Genomic DNA, 17218 nt, shown 5'->3' on the forward strand with positions numbered 1-17218 from the left:
GAATATTTCCATTTTAGGATCTCAGAACAAGCATGACTGGATGAAGAATGTCTATGGATGAACATTGTGTGTGTTAGAAGGATCTCTGTTTCTCGCCATTGTAAATCAGTTACCAGAGGGAAAGAAAAGGGTAAAACAAAGGGGGACTCATGTGTGTTCTGATGCACATGTCCATTGGCATCTGCAAGCTCACTGCTCAGAAACTTAGTGTCAAATCAAATTGATGTAACAAATCAACCATCAGTCTGTTCTACAAATCATAGAATCATAGAATGGTTAGAGTTGGAAAGGACCTTGAAGATCATCTAGTTCCAACCCCTGCCATGTGTAGGGACACTTCCACTAGACCAGGTTGCTCAAAGTCTCATTCAACCTGGCTTTGAACACCTCAAAGGATGGGGCATATACAGCTTCTTTGGGTGACCTGTTCTGGTGCCTCACCACCATGACAGTGAAGAATTTCTTCCTAATATCTAATCTAGATCTGCCTTCTTCCAGCTTAAAACCATTATTCCTCATCCTATCACTACATGTCCTTGTAAAGAGTCCCTCTCCAGCTTTCTTGTAGGCCCACTTCGAATACTGGAAGGCTGCTATAAGGTCTTCTCAGAGCCTTCTCTTCTCCAGGCTGAATAACCCCAGCTCTCTCAGCCTGTCGTCACAGGAGAGGTGCTCCATCACCCTGATCATCTTTGTGGCCCTCCTCTGAACTCCCTCAAACAGGTCCATGTCCTTATGTTGCGGGCTTCGGAGCTGGACGCAGTACTCCAGGTGGGATCTCACGAGAGCAGAGTAAAGGGGCAGAATCACCTCCCTTGACTTTCTGTCTTTTTATGCAGCCCAGGATACCATTGGCTTTCTGGACTGCAAGCATACATTGCTGTCTCATGTTGATTTTCTCATCAACCAACATGCCCAAGTCCTTCTTGGCAGGCCTGCTCTAAATCCATTCTCCACCCAGCCTGTATTTTTCCTTGCAATTGCCCTGACCCACATGCAGGACCTTGCACTTCACCTTGATCTTCATGAGAAATACTTATGTGACAGAAACTCATCCATGAAATTCAAATCTTACAACGTATGGTTCAGGCAAGTTTAATGATAGTTCAAGGGTCTCTGCTGTACAACAATCAGATCAAGTTTTTCCTTTTTTCTGGGGACAGCAGAAAAGCTGACTGTTCAGACTGATTTGTGTTTATTCTGTATCAGTTCTATGTACTGAAGATATCTCAGCTGTTTGTCCTGTATTTTTGCAAGGCATCATTCGCCCTACAGTCCTCTATACCCCCTTGTACATGTTGGTATTTCAATTGAAGTAAGTGTCTCTGCCAGGAGCTGGTCCTAAAACTGTGTCCATCTGACTGCTGTCAGAGGTCTTAGTTTTGCCTTTTGACACTTGTAAAAAAAAAATACATATTTTTTAATGTGACATTACATGCATATCTACTAAGATACCGTATTTCGGGTTTTATCTTGAATTCTTTTTCCACCTTTAAACAAAAATAAAAGACAATAAGGATCAGTATGGGAGCAAATAATTACTTGTGTCTTATCTGGTTGTGTTTAAATGATATGTGACTGTTCCTACCTAGCCTGAGTATTGAAATGAGATGTGGTACTCAGTAATTGTGAGTCCAAAGCAGCAAGGCAACATATAGTCTGTGTGAGGCAAGTGGAAATTATGGTGTTTAAATAGAAACAAACAAACAAACAAACAAAAAACATTTTTAGCATAAATCTTACTTCTGAGTATAACAACTGGGCAAAAACCATAAAAAAGAGGGTTTTTCCCATTATTTGAGACTAAAGAATTGAGCATCGTGGATACAGATCTTTTTACCTTATTTCAATGTAATTTTTATCTATATAGAGAACAATGAATTCTCAAAATTATTTTCAAATAAATTCTTGGAAACAATGAAAATAAAAGCCTTTGAGCAAAGATTTGAAAGCTCTTAAAATATATTTGTAGATAATATAACTGCAGTACTGATCTTTCTCTCTTTGCCTATATTGTTAAGTGCTACGCCAGATACTCTTCTCAAATATATTCAGGAGATTCAGTTTACATATATTATTCTCTCCCCTAAAGAAAAAGTTTGTGAGTACACAATGTTTTGTTATCTGGATAGAGTGTCGTTTTTGCATCATAATTCTTTCTTTCTGCAGTGCTACTTGGATTTTTTTTTTCTGATCAGGAATGTAACAGAATCAGTCATGCATGAGGACTAGACCTGGCCCATAGAAGTCAAACTTACATTCAGAATGAGACCTAAAATGATCCCTTTTGCTGCAGTTCTTTTTTAAGAGTGTAGAGACTTATTTTGTTTCCTATTTCTGAGACTGTAGTAAGTAAAAGAAATTTTTTCATACTGTCTCCAATACAACAGGAAGATGTTATCGAAGAGTGTTTATATGGTTAGCTTATTATTACTACTATTTCCAAGAAAGGGAATGGTTCAGCTATTAGTATATAACAATGGTCTGTGATCTGAGTGTCTTGGCCTTTATTAAAATAATCAGATAATATATTAGAAGTTATATTAATGTTACCAAGTGAAATTCTGGGACCATTGCCTGTTTTCATTTCTTCTTTTTTGACTTATTTTAATAAGTACTCTTTAAAATGGTCTATATCTTAGTTCTGTGCTCATGCAGCACCTAACATAATAGCTTCTGACAGATTTTTGACTAGATAACACTACTGGCAATAATAATTATAATATTTGCTGCAGTTCCCTTCTTATGTCCTGACCTGAGGCTGACTGCATAAGAATAAAGCTATTCAACAAAACAGTTTCCTGCTTAGGGATAGTCACATTTCCAAGCATAACTATCTTTCAATATACAATACTTTCTAAATAATCTATTGAAAAAAAATTGAAATGTGTTAATCACCGATGCTAAATGAACCATTCTGTGACAATTTTTTTCTGTCATTTGCTGAAAATACAGCAAGAACTAATGTTTTTCTCCAGAGGAAGCAATTATTTTTTTTTTTTTTTTTCTAGTCAAGTAACTATGTTCAGGAGAAATTGCCAAAAATATTGATATAGTGTATAAGCAATCTGATTCTAATTTGAAAACATTATTTTTTCTACTATGATGTAATTTTTGGATTGTATTTAATTAATTTGACAAAATTGCAGTTTTAATGTTGCTATTAAAGAAGAAAATACAATCCTAGAGCATAGAAAGTAGATTCACAATAAATATAAAATCCTTCCTGAAGAAGTTCAGGTATATGGTATTGATGTACACATTTTGGTTTGGTTGTAGTTTTGTTACACAACTAAGAGGTAACAGAGTGCCAAGTCTTCTTTTATGTCTTCATGCTGCAAAGGGAGCCAACAAGATGAATGGTTTATCTTTATGGATCCCACTTAAGGAACTGGCACCATTTGGTAAATTAAATTACTGTTGTAAAATCTGTACTCTTATGCTGTCCTTTAAAAGTGAGTAATATACTCTGTAATTGAATTCAGAGCAATGGCACTGTCATTAAGTAAGCACGGCTGTTCTTTTGGTAATAACTTGTTATATTCCTTTTAAACATGATATGATACTTTTTTTTTTTCTATCCTATTTATCTTTTTGTGAATTCAAACACTTACACTTCCAAGTGAGCCAAGTTCCTTCCCACTTTATCTTTAAACGGCTACACTAGGGCTACATCTGTTGTCTTTATTTATCCTTTTTATATCTGATCATCTACAGTCTCCTACTTCATGGTCTTATTTAAGCACTCCTCTTATGTTCTACTGTCAGGGAATGAAGAACACAGACACACTGAAATTGGTTTATGTCTGTAAAAATCCAGGAAAATTATTTATTACTTTGAGCCTTTCCCACTGATGAATCTTTCCTTACTCATTTTCTTACTTCAGTGTCCTGAGTGGCATAGCACACATCTCATTTTTTTCCTAATGCTATCCTTCCCAATTAGTTGTCCTGCACACATAATCCCTTTCTGTTACTTACTTAATTATTCCAAAGTGTGATCAATATTAATTTCTTGAAAAAGTTTTACATTTCATATATATGACTCTGCAGGATTTTTCTTCTGTAGACTATAGAAAAAGATAAAAAATCTCAATGCTTAGACTTCTCTAGTTACCTCTGCAGATTTACATGCTGGAACCTAACATTAGAAACTGCAAGGGTTCCTAAAGAACCTGAACTTTCCACAACAAAATTTATTTTGATTTTTAAAATGTAAGTTTTAAGGAATTTTATCAAACTAGCGACAGAATTTTTTTGTCACTATTTCTCATGATAGATATGTCTTATGGATCCTAACTGAAATCTCTCTAGTGAATTTAAAAACTGGTCAACAGCTGATTATGTTTGTCTATGGCACTTCATGAAGACTTTCACAGTCACTGTTTTTTGGTCACAAAGCATAAAAGCTTACAAGTAAGCTTATTTGTCTTGAGTGATGAATGAGCCAAATGGTTACAATATTTCTCCTGTATTGAATCATAAGAATCCTAATTTTGGGTCCTTGTCCCCATCATATATAAAATTAAATACATCTTTGCAAGCAAATTAAACTTTTTGCTTAAAATTGCTTCACTTAAATAATTCTGCTTGAGGCAATACATCTGAATTTTAGTCTTTTTTAATGAATAAATCTTCACTTCAGCTTTATTGCTACCTATCTGGAAATCCTTTACAGCATGATAAAAGGAGGGAATAAAAAAAGTCCACAAAATTGTGGACTAACTAACTTCAAATTTTGGTAGATTAGTAGAACAAGTTATTGAACAATCTATCAATAGTCAATTATATTAAAATAAATCTCAGAAGAAACCATATAAAATCAAACATATATTCCACTTTTAGGGAGAAAGTGAGCAACTGCTGTCAGCAGTAGAATATATATAACTTGAGTTTGATAAGGTTTTCAACATTTTCTACATGGGAACCTCATGAATAAAGCAGGGAAGCAGGCTTTAAGTAGGCTTAAGAAAAAGCAGCTGAAGAAATGAATGAAAAACTAAAAACAAACAGCAAAACAACAACCAACAAAACTAGTACCGCAAGTCTAATAATAAGTCTTCTTAAGTTTTTCAAGCTGGATACAAACAAGCTTTCATTTGGACTTCATTCTAGTCAGTGTTTTTTACAAACAGCTTTTCTGTTGTTAGAGAGAAAACATAAAGAATAACAATCTATAAGGTGTCACAAACATGGAAAAAAGTGGTCAGAAGGCAAGATATACAATTAACTTTATTTAAACTATGTGTGAATACCTGTACTGAGTCAAGGCACATCAAAATAAATTGATCTAGCTAAGCTGATGTGTTTCAAAATAGAGTATCTGGGCTTTCAATAGGTTAAAAATAGAATATGGATCCACCAGATGATACTGCTGCAGTGAATAAATACGAGGTAAAATACCATTTGGGGTATATTATCAGTTATTTTGTATAAAAGTCAGAGGAGGAAATGATTTATTTTTTGTGTTCTGTTCTGATTTGTGTTTGGGAAAACACACTTCAAAAATATTGTACAAAATTTGGAAAGTATAATAAAAAGAGCACAGTGACAAAAAAGCAGAAAAAAATTGAAACAAGTTTATATATTATCTATGGAAGGAAGGAATTTTCATTTAAAGAAGTAATCTTTTAATTTATAGACCCTATTTTTTTAATTTTCTTTTAAGAGAACAAAACTTCTAGACAGTTGTTGCCTATGTTCACAAGGGATCAGAAAAATATAGAAAAATATTTCTTCAGTTCAAGAGGGACACTGAAATTTATCTTTTAATGCATGTTTTAAAGGTCAGGTTAGACACCGACAGGAATTGTTTAGGTACACTGGATTTGTTTCAAGGATATTTTGAGACCTCCTTTTCTCAGAAAGGTATATTCCTCTGATTCTCCTTGACCTTATGACTGTGCTGTTACAGTTCTTTATTGTAAGGCTTTATATCCTGTCTCATGATGAACTTGACATAATCCCAGTAAAGGAAGTTAGTCTCTAAACATAGTGATAGACTTACAGTCTCATAGACATTGAATATTTGGTCACTGGGATATATCTACTAAAAATTACTTGGAATGACAGATTTCATATGATTGAATAAAGAAATAACTTCCTGTATTGATGCTGGTGTGACTCATACAAAGTCAGAAATCAAGGAAAGACTTGCACAGACTTTATGCTTAGTTTTATTTTATAAGAGAAATAAAATCAGATAAATGATAATATGAGAATGGATAAAGGAATATTAATAGCCGAATTATTAAAAATAGATTGAAATTCTCTTTGTTTTTCTTATTAATATTAATCTTTATCACAGAAAGTAACAGTTCAGTAGTTTACCAGATTTCATTTAGTCTTGATTAAACATATATTAAATGAAAAAAGACTGAGTAGGCAAACTCAACAAGAAGAAATTTGCTTTCGCAGCAAAATGAGCTAAGTTACTGAAACTAGACACTGAGTAGATCCTCGGAATGCTATGAAGTAATTGTCTTGTCTAGAATACACCTGCTGAAGAATATGCAATAATTAAGAAAGCTAGGAATATAAGATGATGAGACAATGTTGTACATTACTGATGTGAGAGATTGTGAAGGAGTAAAAACATGTATCTTTCATAGAACATATTGCCATCATGATAAAATAGAGTCTAGCACAGTTGAACTAAAGTTCAACTTTTTTTTTTTTTTTGGTAGACTTCTGTTTTGTATTTGGATGTGACAAGTGTGATAGGCATAAATAACACCATGTATATGGATTCTTTTATGAAATAATTTAATTTTCAGGATGTTAATTAGAAAACAAAAAATAATAAAAATGGAAGGACATGGATGTCATAGAAAAAAAAAAGTAATCAAACAGTTATGGAACCATTAAGATGTGATGCTATTGTAGACGTGTTTTGGGTTTTATTTTTCTAATGAGGACATTATATAAGGGCCATAAAAAGCAATATTGGACTGTGTGTTGAAGTTTGATTCAATTTAAATTAAATGGAATAATAATACATCTGTAATTAAAGGTTTGGATTCAAGGAAATCGCAAAGTTTGATATACTAAGAAAAAGAACGACTAAGCTCAAAGACTTGAATGTGACAGGCCTTAAATGTCTGCACGTCAAAGGACTTTAAACTGTGAAGCATCTGTACCCAGAAGGCATTGTCTTAAAGAAATTTTTGGAATGTTCTGATCTGTAGAGTGATGATACAAGGTCAAGAATCACCATTAGTATAGGCTAGTATATGATCTTGAAGAATGTGAGAAAGAAGAGAATAGAAATAGGACAGATATAGACTCATTCATTTGAGCCTATATTATTCAAAATAATATTTTCTTAGCCTTCCAAAATTGGGACTGAGATACGAATGTAATCTGTAGCACCTTACGGAAGAAAGGAAACTTTCTTTTAAACTGAAAGATAACTCTTTTTTTTTTTTTTTTTTTTTTAACTGAAGAACAATGCAATCAAATATAACCTGCTTATTAATAAGTGTAGGTATAAAATTGGAAAAAAATGTTTCTCACCATCAAGTTCCAGAATAGTGATGGCAAAATCAAAGAAATAGAGAAAATTCTTAGCTGCATGTTAAGTGGATTTCCATAAGTTTATAGAAAGGTTTATATGGCTTACTTGAGTTTGAGAATTTTCTTGAAAACCAATGCAAAAAATCTTCTCATGGAGGAGGTGGAAAAGCTCAAATCAGATTAAAAATAAGCAGTTATTTGCACAGATCAGTTTTAATATTTAGGTCATGACTCCCCTTAAAAATCAAGTTAGCATAACTTGTGTAGGAAGGCAGAAAAGCAAAAAAGGAGATGCCCATATACAGACTTAGAGGAAAGAGATTTTTTTTTCCCAAACCATTAGAAACCTCAAGTAACAGCATTGTAAGCCAAAAGCCTCAGAACACAAACGTTGTTTGTAAATTGGGGATACTGTCAACACAGAGAAAACTTTTATTTTTTCACAGAGGAAGTATTTTACAGTGATAGTTTTGAATTATGCAGTACTATATAGAGAAGACTGTCTAAGAGAAAAGGCTAAAACTGATAGCATAGTTTCTACCAGCTAATTAAAGTAATACCTCTAAATTTTATCTGATTTACTACATTTCAGGAAGCAAAGAAAAGAAACACAGCATTGTATTATAGAGTTTGGTAGGTTAATAACTGAAAGTGTGCCAATGTTGTCGCGTGTGGTAAAAAAATTAGGAAGCCAGTGAAAGTATTCCAGTGAAACATTTTCTGTTTTCACCCCAGAACACTGATTTGATTTCTTGTAGTTAAGCTTTCCATATTGTGTTTCAATATGTATTTGGAAGAAAAACCTAGTAACTTTGACAATGGTTTTCCATTAAATATGCAAAAAGCAAAGATTTATATTTATGTTTCAGAAAAAAATAGCCACACACATTGCAATATAATGATAGTAAAGTACAATGAAGGTATCTACATTCTAGTAAACACGCGATTCATATAACAAAGATGTCTAATAATATATCATGTTGTCCTGGTGTTTGTGCTTATGCACGATATGCATGGTGTACCTTCAGTTTAACTCTTGCAATATCTTTGTATTCTTTATAAATAATATTTTAAGATTACTAGCTTGTAGTGTTTGTTTCCTCTTTCTTAAGGTGGCATTTTTTATTTTCTCCTAAGAATTTATAAGTAATTTGCTTTCTTGAATCCCTAGTGTTAAAGATCTTGAATTGCACAATATTGAAGCATGAAACTTCAGTGCATACTTTGCATTCAGATGCCTTAGTCATAAACCAATGTCAAACATCCCTGCACAGAAAATAAAATTAACAAGTTGTGTGCCAATCTCATAAGGATATTAGAAATGTTATTTAAAATTTGTTGAGTAACTTTAAATCAATTAAAAATATTAGAAAGTAAATGCAAACAACATTTTTTGGCTTTCATCTTTGTAAGATTAACCTGGCAATGAAGGTGTATTCTAACCCTCCTTTCTAGTATGGCTAGGACGATACTAACCACAGTCATTTTTTTTTTTATTATTTTTTTTTTGTCTAAATCCTTTCTTTAATCTAAAACATTAAGTTCAGAGTATACAACTTGGTTAAGTAATTTGAATTAGAAATGTAGCAGAATAAATTTAGTCCCTAGATGTTCCAGATATTTTGTCAAATTTTATTATTTTGCCTTTAAAATTATTTTTTCTTTATATATAATAAAAAATAAATAGTAAGTACCCTCCAACACCCCTTCAGAAAAGAACTGTTTTCTGGAAGGTATCGGTTACATGACAGAGTGAGTATCACACCATGTGCACACACACGCTTGCATGAAGAAATTATGCCTGAACAATGTTTGCTAACTTGCAAAAGCGGTTACTTCTTTTTTTACTTCATACAGATTTAGTTCAGATTTTCTTGTTCCTTTCTGTCTCTTTTTAGTTGCTTTACTAATCAGATTTTAACTAAGTTGCCCTGGTCTTGTCCCTCACCCCAGGGACTTTTTCTTCCTTCTTACCAGCTTCTTCCTTCTTCCAGTCCTTTCTTTCCAGTGTATCATCATGCCCTCATCCTCGCTCTGTGATTCAGAATGATCATAGAAGGGCATTTTATTCTCTCAAAATTGTTATATGAAATCTCTTCAATTTTAATTTCATTTAAAACATTGCAGTATATTAACTACTGTGAAAAAAGCAGTTAATAACGGGGTTAGTAATTCCTGGATTGTCTCTCAAAGGAACTGAGTGTACATTTGGTGAGCTTGACATCATTATTGCTATTATGATTTCTTTACCACAGTCATCATTGGTAGTAAAATTTTTCAGTAGAACTTAATACAATATCTATCATTCTTGTGACAGATGCACGCTTACCTGGTGTTAAATCTCTACTTTTGTCATCCAATAGGCAAGAGCATATAGATAAATTCTATGCCTAAATTTTACTTTCAAAAATTGAAATGGATAAAATGGCTAAAGGTTTAGAATGATATTTCTCTTTCCTGAACTGCCATTAAAATGCAGCCAATATACTTAAAACATGAACGTTTTCAGTAGCACATGCTGACCCAAATTTTTAATTTTCTCTCTCCGTGGAAATTTGCAAATTGTTCTAACATTTACTTCCAATCAATTTCAAGCTTTTTAAATATTTTTTAGAAACTACAAACTGAAATCAGGTATCTGAGAAATATTGTATTGGAAAAAAAAAAAAAAAAAACCAAAAACAAAAACAAACCAAATTCTATTTCTTCTATTTTCCCAAAGTATATCTTTAAATAAATTATGATTAAAATATCCCTAACCTTTTTAAAATACCTTTAAATTAATGTTTTATATCTCTGACACATTGAATTCAATAGATTTCTAGTTTTAAGACTGAATATAAAATATTTTAGCTACTGAGGAAAAAGCAGAAACAACAGCCAGTCATCAAAGGTCTCTAACACTCATTGTCTTTGTTTTTCTTAAAACAAATAGGAATCACAGAAGAGAAACTACATAATATAAACAACCTCTAATACCTAGAAAACACTTTCAAGGCTACAGAGATTGCTATCTTGTAAGAACATGCCTTAGTCAATTCACATGTTTCTAAGTTAGACAATACAGTACTGAATTTGCATTGTTTTTCAGAAAGTTTCAACAGACAGTTATCTAAAAAACTTTTTGCTGATCATAGGTAGAATGTGAAATGGAAAGTGACCTGAAAACACATACTGGTTATCATCACATTAATTTGAAGACTTCATCTAAGTATATTCCAAAATTATGTTCATATTATCATATGGAAATAACACTACCTTGTGAAAGTTCAAACCAATTGTATTGTTATGCTCTTTTAAAACCATTTTCAAATATCATTTGTACAGTTTCTTTTATGACTTGAAAATAATCAAGAAATAATGGCCAATTCAAATGCAAGTTCACTATTTATACATTTTTATGTTTTCCTTCTTTAAGGCATTTTAAACATTGAAAACTGTATGTGTTTTCCAAAACATCTTGGATTGTTTTCTCAATGGAAAGAGGAGTTAGTTTATAGTTCATTTGGCAATACATAGAGATTTTAGATTAGCAAGATGTATTACTTTAAGTGTAGGTGAAGCTTTAATAACTAGTACTTTACATGCATTTTTGGGAGTGTTTTTTTTTTAATTTGTCGTTGTAGACAGTTGGTCTATGGAAACAATCAATCATGGATAATACTATGTTATGCTTTGTATTTATGCACTCCAGTGTAAGTAGTCAGCAATATCTAGGGAGCAATTTAGCCCAAGATTAAGACATTCAGGTTGTCTACAGCATCTGCCTGTTAGTTAGATGTCTTCATACATATTATACTTGGTCTAAGCAGTACAGTCGGTGGAACTGAAAGAGCTGTTCAGCTCATCCTAATATACATGTGCACATTTGGTGAGTTGAACGCTTTTTTCAGGTAACACCAAACTCTCCATATTTCCTCATGAATTGGCACCTAGTACCATTTGATTTGGCCTATGTTATCCTACTTGGTCTTCAGTTGCTGCAGACAACTAAATTTAGGCATCTGGATTTGAAATGTATTTCTTAGAAAGATATTGTGGCTCAGTTTTGGGCTTAGACCATAATATGTGGATAAGATAAAATATAATTTTTACTTCATGAAAGTTTGTATAGATAAAGTGTTCCTATCTTCAGCTCTTTAAAAAGGAAAAAAAAAACAAAACAAAACAAAACAAAAAGCTATTTCAAAAGTCATTTTGCATTTTCTGGAATTACTTTAAGAGCTTTTCTAAACCAATTCATCATTTGGAGGATGAAGATAATTCATAAGTGTAAAATATATTCTCTCAGGTCAGATAAATAGGGATTTATCTGAAGCAAGTGGTTGGATTGACGTAAAGACAACACTAAAAGAAAATTTAGAGAAAAAAAACAGATTCAACTATTTAGAAGTTTTGATGACAATGTTTCTTGAGATTATGGACAGTTTCCTACTGTTGGCTGGTCAAATTCTTTTATCTTTAAACAGCATAATGAGTGCAATGTTTAACGGTTTAACAGAGATTCCAGCTGCACAACTTACTTTTTTTTTTCTTCAATTTTACAGGGTTAATCCTGCTGTTTCTGCTTTTTGTGTCCCACCTTGTCTTTTTGTAAAATTCAAAGGAAGTGTGTTCTCCTTCCAGTGCTACCCACAAGATTCTGAGGATTCCCTGCAAACTCTTCACCTGATTTGAACACACAAGCAACATACAACACCAAAGCTCCTTAAAGACTGGTGTCCTCTTCTATGTTTAAGCTACTGAAATTAATAAAGATTTCTCAGACCTCTTTTGAAAAGCTTGTAAAATGTCTCCTATCTGCCAGAAAGATCTGGCATGCCATCATGGTTCAAACTCCACTTACACACAGAATGCATTGGATCTTAACAATAAAAAAAAAAATAAATGCTAGTTTAGATTTATTATCTATACATTAAGTTACAAAATTTTCTGGACGTGTCCTTTCTCACACTCATTTTGATTACTTGAGTTACATTTGTTAAAAAACCCAGTCGGAATAATGTAATTTTCTTAGAAAAACTCATGTATATGTTGGCACTTTTATAAGTGTTTTTTCAAGTATATAAATCGAGGAAGTTGTGTGGTAACAAACAAACTTTTTTTTCTGTAAAACTTTTTTTTCTGAGGTTGAATTCTACACCAAAAATGAAAATAGTCAACATTTTCATTGTTTAATGTTGCTCTGAAAAAGATAACTTTCTGTTATTCTTATGAGAAATAAACAAAATCAAAGGACATTTTAAATAGGTCAAACTGCTAGACAAACACATAGAGAAACAAATAAGGCGGTGACTCTTGAAATAAAGAAGGGATTGCTTTGACTAGCAATGAGTTTTAGTTGGAAAGTTTATTTGGATTTTACCGGGTTTTGCTTTGTATTGTTTTCAATAGAAATCCATCAAAATATGAAATCAAACCGACTCAGAAACCAATGGGAATCAGTAACACCTATGACAGAATATCAAGGTTTTAAATGATCTTGATGTAAACTTCCTGTTTCCTGTAGAAACCATGGCACCTTGTGAACCACTGATTAAGTAATTTTCAACATGAAGCTACTTTGGTTTTGTATGTAATAGCATATAGAGAAAATTAAGTCTATGTAGCAAGTGGGTCATTAGTGCTGTAGTTTTTCAGCACAGAATAAAGTAAGAGGCTCTATAGCTTTTGAACTCTATTCTTAAGAGTTCTTATTTTATCTTACACCTCACTGAACTCACTGGTGTATTGTCAGTATATCATTAAGAATATATGAGCAATTTATACAGTTGGGAAATTAAATCTACTTATACAAAGTAATGATAATAATTATCATCATTATTATTAATAATAATCAAGGAAAAGGAAGAGGAACATAAAGGAGAAGGGGAAGGGGAAGTAAAGAAGAAGAAAACAAGATAGGAGGTTGTGTAGTTGAGTTACTATTTAGATACTAGGAAAAATCTATACAACTGTGCCCTAAAATATGCCAAAGTTATTTTTTGACACAGTGATATCCATAAGCATTTAGGTTTATGCCTAATTGTGCGTGCAGTTTACAAAGTACTCTAGCTGTCTAATGAAGAATTTCCAAACAAGTATTCTATGTGTGGCTTTGGAACGTAAATCATGTGAAAAAGTTACAGTTCTGCCTTTTTTCTCCAGCCATATTATACAGCTCTTTTTTACATCTACATGATGCATGCTAAAGGAGATTATTCTGACTAATTAAAGCTGTACCTCAATAAAACTCTCATTCAGCAAGCAAACCATATGGCTTGTTGTTGCCAACTGATTGTACACTTAGAATCATGCTTTAACAAAATGATTTTAATGTATGTAAAAATTACTTTCCTCTGTTGTTTAAGTTGCTAACATCTGTGTACAATTAAACTATTGCATCCATACCTACTGAGCAAGGGATTTTGTGGCATTTGAGCATTACAAATGATATTTAGAATTAATTTTATGATTGATTTTTGGAGAATGTGATCACTTTGCTTATTAAGGGTATATAATCATGTATTATCAACTGAACTGTCTTCAATTTGGAATTTAGAGCAAATGCGATTCTTGGGGCTTCACTGCTGTTTGCACTGTGGGGGAAATTGTGGTTACTTTTTCTGAAGGGCATAGAGATGAATGAAGAAAAACCTTAGCAATGTAATTTTCTCATAATATCCTTTACTTCCAAGTACATGCTAGCTGTTGGCATTAAACAAATAAAGTATTAAGGTAGTTGAGATAAGGGAACTTCAGAAGCACAACGTATAACACCATCTGCTGTAAAGTACAGTCCAGCACATACTTATTTTACTTGAGATCATGTTTTACATGTGATTCTTCAGGATTTTGTTGCACCATGCGGTCATCAAGTATTTAGAAAGTTACAGGACATACATGTTTATGGAACAATAAAGATCTCAGTTCTAATCTGAGAGCTGGTCACTACATATGGTATCAGCTACACTGAAAGACAGACGTATTTAGAATGTTACAGGACATACATGTTTATGGAACAATAAAGATCTCAGTTCTAATCTGAGAGCTGGTCACTACATATGGTATCAGCTACACTGAAAGACAGACATGCTTTTCACCTTTTTATATGGTCTTTTCAAAATCAGGCTGGAAGATCAGTAGAAAAGCATTTTTTCTGAAAAGCCTGAACATGTTTGGCATCCGGCCATAGATAGTCAACATCTAAATTCACAGATCTAAAAGCAGGATTCTGATTCACTTCCTTGACTCTCTGAAGAATACCCTCATAACATGTATCTGAAATAGGGCTGTCAAGTAAGACACAGGACCAGTGCCTTTTTGGAACCAAAGACAGATGTCAGGCTGGATGGGAAAGGGAACCTCAGGAATCATAAGATGCATTTATGCGTACGATTAAGTGAAGCCCGAGGTCTCTTCACTGTGATGGAACCATAACAGGAGTATATAGGTCACATATAAATTTGGCAGCTAGACATTTTGTCATCTTGGGAACAGAGACTGAAATTATTAGTTGAGTCCCACAATGTAAGATAAGATCAGAAAAAAAAAAAAAAAGATAAAAAAAAAGATAAATGGTCTTTCATACCTGTTTTTCCTATTTTATTAAAACAAAACAAAACAAAAAAACTTTTGATGCCCAACCAAACATACATATACTGTTTGCTAATAATATAGTCAATGAATGAAGGAAGATTTAGGGTAAGAGAAGCACTTTTGTCTCACTTTTTTCACAGTTAATATAGTCATGCAGAAACAAAAGAAAAGAAATGCAGAATTAAAGGACTCATATGAAAATAGTTACTATTTTAAATCATTTTATTGTACTGAAAATATGAGTTTAAACTTGTTTGAACTATGACTGAGATACATTTGCAGAAATTTGTTTAGTTGCATGGTCTTCAAGTGGAACTAGGTACATGCATTCTGGAAGCTTGTGTCCCAGGAGCATTTCCCCTGGCACATGGAAGCCTGAAAATCTTACAGGAAAGAAGGTAGTATGATGAATTTGTCCTTTCCTCTGCAATTACCCTATAGGTGGGAGGTTTGAGGAGGTTTGAGATTGCTACATTATTCTGATACATATGCATAGGAGATTTCAAGATAACTGACAGAAATTGCATGTCGATTTATATCACTAAATAGGCATATTATCACTAGGTTGTTTCTGTTTTTTTGGTTTGGTTTTTGGTTTCTTTTTTCCTTGCTGGTTGTACTAGTCCTCCATGACAATAACTGTGAATTCCAATACCATTCCAATTAATAGTTCTGTACCTAAGAGCATCATATAGTCTAAACTACAAATTTGTTCTCACAGCTTCTTCATTATCTTAGAATCATAGAATGGTTTAGATTGGAAAGAACCTTGAAGATCATCGAGTTCCAACACCTCCCACTAGACCAGGTTGCCCAAGGCCACGTCCAGCCTGGCCTTGAACACCTCCAGGGATGGGGCCTCAACAACTTCTCTGGGCAACATGTTCCAGTGCCTTACCACGCTCACAGTAAAGAATTTTTTCCTAATATTTAACCTAAACCTGCCCTCTACCAGTGTAAAGCCATTCCCCCTCATCCTGTTACTACCTTTCCTACTAAAAAGTCCTTCCCCAGCTCTCCTGTAGGCCCCCTTTAGGAACTGGAAGGCCGCAATAAGATCTCTCTGGAGCCTTCTCCTCTCCAGGCTGAACAGCCGCAACTCTCTCAGCCTCTCCTCATCGGAGAGGTGCTCCAGCCCTCAGATCATCCTCGTGGCTCTCCTCTGGACATGCTCCAGCAGGTCCACGTCTTTCTTATGTTGAGGACTCCAGAGCTGGATGCAGTACTCCAGGTGGGGTCTCACGAGAGTGGAGTAGAGGGGCAGAATCACCTCCCTTGACCTGCTGGCCGCACTTCTTTTGATGCAGCCCAGGATACGGTTGGCCTTCTGGGCTGCGATTGCACATTGCTGGCTCATGCTGAGTTTCTGGTCAATCAGCACACCCAGGTCCTTCTCCTCAGGGCTGCTCTCCAGTCCTTCCCTGCTGATCCTGTATTTGTGCTTGGGATTGCCCTGACCCAGATGTAGGACCTTGCACTTAGCCTTGTTGAACTGCATGAGGTTGGCTTGGGCCCACCTCTCCAGCCTGTCCAGGTCCCTCTGGATGGCATCCCTCCCCTCCAGCATGTCTACCTCGCCAAACAGCTTGGTATCATTGGCAAACTTGCTGAGGGTGCACTTGACCCCACTGTCCATGTCACTGACAAGGATGTTGAACAGTACAAGTCCTAGTACCGACCCCTGAGGAAAGCCACTCATCACTGCTCTCCACTTGGACATCAAGCCGTTGACTGCAACTATTTACGTGCAACCGTCCATCTAGTTCTTTATCCACCTGGTGGTCCATTTGTCGAATCCATCTCTCCAATTTAGAGACCAGGATATTGTGTGGGACGGTGTCAAATGCTTTGCACAAGTCCAGGTAGATGATATCTGTTGATCTTCCCTGGTCCACTGCCACTGTAACTCCTTCATAGAAGGCCACCAAATTTGTCAGGCATGATTTGCCCTTGGAAAAGACATGCTGGCTGTCACCAATCACCTCATTATTTTCTATGTGCCTTAGCAGAGTTTCCAGGAGGATCTGCTCCATGATCTTGCCAGGCACAGGGGTGAGACTGACTGGCCTGTAGTTCCCTGGGTCTTCCTTATTTCCCTTTTTGAAAATAAAGGTTATGTCTCCCC

Source organism: Charadrius vociferus, unplaced genomic scaffold (assembly GCF_000708025.1).
Source record: "Charadrius vociferus isolate BGI_N301 unplaced genomic scaffold, ASM70802v2 scaffold9, whole genome shotgun sequence".
Taxonomy (NCBI): Eukaryota; Metazoa; Chordata; class Aves; order Charadriiformes; family Charadriidae; genus Charadrius; species Charadrius vociferus.